The 7,262-nt window shown below is 51.9% G+C and overlaps 1 long non-coding RNA gene across 1 annotated transcript; it reads right to left on the reverse strand.

Moving 5' to 3' along the window:
• Positions 1-480: 480 nt before the first annotated feature.
• Positions 481-1,182, reverse strand: LOC309707862. The gene is made up of 4 exons (XR_014277098.1): positions 1,139-1,182; positions 954-1,027; positions 814-861; positions 481-677 (listed from the first exon to the last, which is right to left on the reverse strand). It is a non-coding gene; the product is annotated as an uncharacterized lncRNA (long non-coding RNA).
• Between the last annotated feature and the right edge of the window lie 6,080 nt (positions 1,183-7,262).

The following is a 7,262-nucleotide window of genomic DNA, read 5'->3' on the forward strand; positions in this document are numbered from 1 at the left end:
TTCTGGCATAGATCACACACCTCCTAGGAGAGGTCGTATCTTCTCTTGCTGATATATGGTATAGCAAACACACGTATATCTGTTTGAGTGTAAGAGCCTTTTGTTTAGATGGACCACTAGACTCCTGGCACACACACACAACGCACGGTACTCTTTGTGTGTATGAAACGTCATATGTTAATGAACCTATGCATATTCATGTAACCACAATAAAAGGAGTGCTATGGGGAACCTGGCTGAGAGTCTGACGGAGGTCAAGTGGGTGGAACGACACTTGGCTCCAGGTCGGTCTTCTTCGTGTTATTGGGTAATGATCAGACAAAATGATTTGGGAGAAACTGCATGAACAAGGAGATGTCGTTTATATTGACTAGAATAATCTGTTCTTGTTTTTTTTTTTTTTAACTTTTTTTAAAACAGAGTCACTCAGAAATAAGCGGGGATTTTCAATAATCGTGTAAATAAATAAAAAAATCCCAGTGCAATTTAACATAGGTTTTTATTCATTGTTTGTTCGTTTTCAATTCCTCCTTTGTGGCAGTAATAGCTGTTGGTTAAGGAGCAGCTTATCGTATAGCAGCAAGAAGCAAAGCAAGGAGCGTTGAATTCTGCAGAAGTGCTGGATTCTGTAGAAAAGGTAGGAGCAGGGTAAGACGATTTAGGGAAGGCCCAGTAATCTGCAAGAGAATCAGTAATATATATTATTACATGTGATAATGCATTCTCTGGTGAATAACTTCTTAGAGATATATAAATATCAGAGAGTCAAGTGTGTCTAATGTTCAAACCTAGAAAGACAAACATGAAACTCACCCCCTCCCTAGATGAAGAACGTGCATCGCGCTCGTGTGCTGAGTCATTCTGTTTAAAAACAAACAGTTTTATACAGTCTCTGGTTACACAGTTACACGCACAGTGCAAGATATATCATTCTACAGTCATGTTACACTTACAGGATTTGCCAGAGCAAGGCTCAGCAGGCATCCAAGCAGAAACACAACCTTGATCATGGTTTCAGTGATTTCACCTGTTAACAATATTTCAGATGAGATGTGGTCAAAACCATCTGCAAAATCACCATTCAACCAACATTATACTGAAAACAGAGAAGCAATAAGAGATTGATGAGAAATGTTACCGTCAGGTCTTCACAACTTCAGCAGACTGTCTCAGAGATGTGGATGATTGTGGTAATGCTGTACTGACAGCAGAGCTTTTTATACACAGTTGCAAGAGATGATTTAATCTCATTTGCGTAACTGTTGGGAAACTGTAATTCTTAGAAAAACGTCTCATCTTAACAAGGGTAAACACAATTAGGCAACAATCAGGGACACACCTGATTAATCTTTTTGCTGCAACACAGTGATGTGAGATTGACCAGGTATGAGTCACATACAAAACTAACTGTTGTTTGTATATGTTCCTTTAACCCTTGTGTGCCCGCCTGTTCTCGGGGCATGGGTCGTGGTGACCCCCCGAGGGGTGTGTGTGTGTGTGTGTGTGTGTTGTTATTAGGATGGTATTGATGATGATGATGATGATGATGATGATGATGATGATGATAGGGTGGGGGTCGCTAGGACCCCCTCGGGGCATATGTGTGTTATGGTGATTAGGGTGGGGGTCGCTAGGACCCCCCCGGGGCATATATGTGTTATGATGATGATGATGATGATGATGATAGGGTGGGGGTCGCTAGGACCCCCTCGGGGCAGATGATGATGATGATGATGATAGGGTGGGGGTCGCTAGGACCCCCTCGGGGCATATATGTGTTATGATGATGATGATGATGATGATAATGATAGGGTGGGGGTCGCTAGGACCCCCTCGGGGCATATATGTGTTATGATGATGATGATGATGATGATGATGATAGGGTGGGGGTCGCTAGGACCCCCTCGGGGCATATGTGTGTTATGGTGATGATGATGATAGGGTGGGGGGGGGGGGTCGCTAGGACCACCGTGGGGCGCTTGTGTTATCACGGCGTCGGTGGCGTCTGGGGAGCGGCGGTGCGGAAGAAGCGGTGCAGTTGGGACAGTACGTGACGGCGCAGTTTGTACACACGTGCACTCGGCACTCGCGGCACAGGATCTTGGTCTTGACGTCTTTGCTCCTGGGACACACACGGCACCTTCGCCTCTTGACCGGAGAGGAGTCGCGTGGCGTAGCGTTAGAGGCTGCCTCGGCGGTAGCGCCTCAGGCCGCGACTCTGCCGCCTCCTCCTCCTCGCGCTAAAGCCCTGGCTTCGAGCATGGGGCGCGCGAGCGCTTTGCCCAGTCGCTCGAGGAAGAGCCGTCGTCTGTTGAGCTTGCCCGGCATCCAGTCGGGGTGAATTTCCCTCCACAACACGAACGCGTTGTAGGCCGCCACGTCGACCATGTTGTGGAAAAGGGCCACGGGCCACCTGCGGGTCTTTCTCCTGCAGCTGTACGTGCTCACGACCTTGTCCAGGTTGTCGACGCCTCCCTTGGTGCGGTTGTAATGCAGCACCAAGGGCGGTTTTGCGCCGCTTCTGTCGCTGCTTTTGTTGCCGCCGCCGCTGCTGCTGCTGCTGATGATGCTGTTGCTGTCGCCGATGCGGCGGCTAGGCCGGGGCTCGGGGCCGGAGCGATGGTGGTAACGGGGAGCTGTGGTGAGGAGCAGCACGTTCTTGTTCTTCTTGGCCACGTAGGAGAGGATGATCGTGTCGGGCCCTCGTCCTCCTCCTCGTCCTCGTCCTCCTCCTCCTCCTCGTCCCGCGGAGCCGCCGAGTACCACGGATTCGACGGAGCCCACGGCCCTGCCCTTGACGCAGCGCAGCTCTCTGGGGATCTCGGGTCTGTTCGACCGCAGAGTGCCCAGCACGGTGTGGCCTCTCTCGCGATAGAGCCTGTCGGCGAGCTCGCGCGAGGTGAAAAAGTTGTCGCACGTGACGCTGCGTCCCGGAGTCAGTCCCTCGGTGAGGTCCACGACCACTCGAGTGGCCAGGTGCTTTTCGGGAGGGCCGCGCTTGTCGGGCTTGCCGGTGTAGACTTGCATCTTCCACGCGTAGCTGGAACGCGCGTCGCACGCCACCCATATCTTGATCCCGTACCTGGCCGGCTTGCTGGGCATGTACTGTCTGAACGGACACCGTCCTGATGGAGAGAGAGAGAGAGAGAGAGAGGAGAGAGAGAGAGAGAGAGATGGAAATGGGGAGAGAGAGAGATGGAAATGGAGAGAGAGAGAGAGAGAGATGGAGATGGAGAGAGAGAGAGAGATGGAGATGGAGAGAGAGAGAGAGAGAGAGAGAGAGAGAGAGAGAAAGAGAGAGAGAGATGGAGAGAGAGAGATGGAGAGAGAGAGAGAGATGGAGAGAGAGAGCGAGAGAGAGATGGAGAGAGAGAGAGAGATGGAGATGGATGGATGGAGAGAGAGAGAGAGATGTGAGAAAGTGTGGGGGAGATTGGGGCAGAAACACAAGGAGAAGAGACGTGAGTTTGACAGAGAACGCGCTTGCTTGCTTGCAAGCGTGGAAGACATAAAGAGTCATGCGAAAGCACAAACGCGGAACCCAACACGAATATACAACGAAGCGAACTAGCCTGTTTTCGCCATTCCCGCTCCTATTCCTCCTCTCTTATCCCAGTCACACACACACACACACACACCACGTACGTACCTCTGAACGGCACCAGTCTCTCGTCGACGGTGACCTCCGGTCCCGGGCGGTACATGGCGGGCAACCTCGCGCACCACTCATCCCACACGGCTCTGATGGGGGCCAGTTTGTCGTAGCTATCGCCGCCGTTGCCGTCGCCTCGCCCGGCTCGTCTGGTCTCTCTGTCGTCGAAGCGCAGCGCGCTCGAGTAGGCTCGAAAAGTCTTGAGCGGCATCGTGGCTCTGAACACGGACCTGCCGCTCTCGGCGTGCCACAGGCTCTCGCAGGCCTCTCGAGGACATCTTCTTTTTCTTCTTCTTCTTCATCATCATCGGCGAGGACGTCTTCATCTTCTTCTTCTTCTTCTAATTCTTCTTCTTCTTCTTCTTCTTCATAGTCTTTGTCTTCTTCTTCATCGTCATTGTTATAATCATCGGCGAGGACATCTTCTTCTTTTTCTTCTTCTTCTTCATCATCATCAAATCAAATCAAATCAAATCACTTTTATTGTCACATCACATGTGCAGGCACACTGGCACAGCACATGCGAGTGAAATTCTTGTGTGCAAGCCCCACAAGCAACAGAGATGTGCAAACACAACAACACAAACGAGCAAAATACAAGAATGGCCAACCTGAAACTAATAAATATATGTACAATATATAATAGTGTATGCATTTCTGGATGTGTATACTAAATATTTTCCTACGTGTGTGTGTGTGTGTGTGTGTGTGTGTGTGTGTGTGTGTGTGTATACACATTTTTACAAATTAAATAGTAAAAAAAAAAAAAAAATAATAATAATAATAATAATAATAATAATAATAATAAAATATATAAAATATACAGAGTTGAATATGTGCAAAACAAGTGGCATTTATATACAGTGTGGAGTGCATAATGTTGAAGTTCCAGTAGTGAAGCTGAGGTGTCTATGACGTGTTCAGCAGTCTGATGGCCTGGTGGAAGAAGCTGTCTCTCAGTCTGCTGGTACGGGACCGGATGCTGCAGAACCTCCTTCCTGATGGAAGCAGTCTGAACAGTTTATGGCTGGGGTGACCTTGATGATCCTCCCCGCTTTCCTCAGGCAGCGCTTCCTGTAGATGTCTTGGAGGGAGGGAAGCTCACCTCCAATTATCCGTTCAGAGCACCGCACTACTCGCTGGAGAGCTTTGCAGTTGTAGGCGGTGCTGTTGCCATACCAGGTGGTGATGCATCCAGTGAGGATGCTCTCAATGGCACAGTGATAGAAGGTCCTGAGGATGCGGGGGCTCATGCCGAATCTTTTCAGTCTCCTGAGAAAGAAGAGGCGCTGCTGCGCCTTCTTCACTGTTTTGTTTGTGTGTACTGACCACGTAAGATCCTCAGCCAGATGTACTCCAAGGAACCGGAAGCTGCTCACTCTCTCCACAGCAGCGCCGTTGATGGTGATGGGGGTGTGTACTTCTCTGCACCTCCGGAAGTCCACTATCAACTCCTTTGTCTTTGCGACGTTGAGGGTGAGATGGTTGTCTTGACACCAGTGGGTCAGGGCGCTGACCTCCTCCCTGTAAGCTGTCTCATCACCGTTGGTGATAAGACCCACCACTGTAGTGTCGTCCGCAAACTTCACAATGATGTTGGAGCTGTTAGTGGCTGTGCAGTCGTAGGTGTAGAGTGAGTACAGGAGAGGGCTCAGTACACACCCCTGTGGAGCACCAGTGTTCAGTGTGATGGGGGATGAGGTGATGCTGCCCAGTCTGACCACCTGGCGTCTGTCAGACAGGAAGCTAAGGATCCAGCTGCAGAGGGAGCTGCTCAGTCCTAGATCCTGCAGTTTCCTGTCCAGCTTCGAGGGAACGATGGTATTGAATGCTGAGCTGTAATCTACAAACAGCATCCTCACATACGTGTCTCTCTTCTCCAGGTGTGACAGGGCAGTGTGTAGTGTCAGGGCTATGGCATCATCAGTGGACCTGTTGTGGCGGTATGCAAACTGTAGAGGGTCCAGTGAGTCGGGTAGTGCAGAGCAGATGAAGTCCCTGACCAGCTTCTCGAAGCATTTGCTTACGATGGGGGTCAGGGCTACAGGTCGCCAGTCGTTCAATGAGGAGATGGTGGAGGATTTGGGTACAGGGACGATGGTGGCCATTTTGAAGCAGGCTGGGACTACAGACAGAGAGAGGGAAAGGTTGAAGATGTGCGTGAACACTCCAGCCAGCTGAGCCGCGCATGACCTGAGGACGCGGCCGGGAATCCCGTCCGGACCAGTAGCTTTGCGTGCGTTCACCTTCCTGAAGCACTTCCGCACATCCTCCTCAGACACAGTGTGCGCACTGACGTCATCCGCGGTGCGCACACTGTCCGGTCTCATGGTGTTCGCTGTGTCGAATCTAGCGTAGAATACGTTTAGATCCTCACATAGAGAGGCCGTGGTCTGCGGTGTGCTGGTTTTCCCTCTAAAGTCTGTGATCGTGTTTAGTCCCTGCCACATACTCCGAGGGTTGTCAAACTGTTGCTCCGCCCTGTCCCTGTACTCACGTTTGGCTGCTTTGATCGTCTTCCGGAGTTGGTAATGTGCGTGTTTGTAGTCCGATGTGTTCGCGGAGGCAAAGGCGGTGTTCCGTGCCGCGCGAACATCTCCGTTAATCCAGGGTTTTTGATTTGGGAAGGATTTGACTGTTTTGGATGGGACGACATCTTCCACGCATTTCCTGATAAATCCACAGACTGAGTCTGTGTATTCATCAATGTCTCTGGCGGCCACGTGAAACATTTCCCAGTCCGCGTGATCAAAACATCGGCGCATCATCATCGGCGAGGACGTCTTCGTCTTCTTCTTCTTCTTCTTCTTCATAGTCTTTGTCTTCTTCGTCATCGTCGTAGTCGTAATCGTCGGCTACATCCGCGTCGCGAGTTTCACCGACAGCGCCGCGGCCGCGATCGCGCCCAGGATCATGAACGCCACCTGCAGCGCGGCCGGCGTCGTCCTCTTGCCAAATCTCCCGAGTCCCCTGCCCCGGGTCGGCGCCTGCTTCTTCTTCCTCTCCCTCTCGGCGGTTCGACTCGCCTTGCGAGCCGCCGTCCTGGCAGAGTTGCGACGCCATTTCGTAACCGCGATCCTCTTCCCCGAAATACCTATCCACCCCATCGTTTTTGTCCTCCTGATCCTCTGAGTAGCGCTCCTCCTCGTCGTCTGCGAGCGTTCGGGCCGTCGGGTCGTCGTTGTCGTCCCCCTCGGCCTCTTGCTCCTCTTCCTCCTCACTCTCGTCCTCCTCCAAGTTCTCCTGTAGCTGCTGCTGCTGCTGCTGCTGCTGCTGCCGCCGCCGCCGCTGCTCTTGGTCTTCCTCGACCCCTAGCCCTCGATAGCGAAACGTGGAGCCGACCATGCAGCGTACGCCAAATGCGCTGGCGATGGCGATGGCGATGGTGATGGTGAGCGGGAGGAGGAGGAGGAGGACACCGCCGGCGATTGCGATCCGCCTGTACCGACCTTAGTGCTCTTTGGCTCCCGCGGTCTAGTGCGTGACATTGTCTTCTTCGTCTTCTTCTTTCTCGGTGGCACCTTGTTGCCGTTGTTGTCGTCGTTGTAGTACGGCACGCACCCGGACATCACCTCTGTAACCCGTAACCCCGACGCGCTTAGTACCCGCC

This window comes from Aulonocara stuartgranti (genome assembly GCF_965226115.1).
Source record: "Aulonocara stuartgranti genome assembly, chromosome: 6".
Lineage (NCBI taxonomy): Eukaryota > Metazoa > Chordata > Actinopteri > Cichliformes > Cichlidae > Aulonocara > Aulonocara stuartgranti.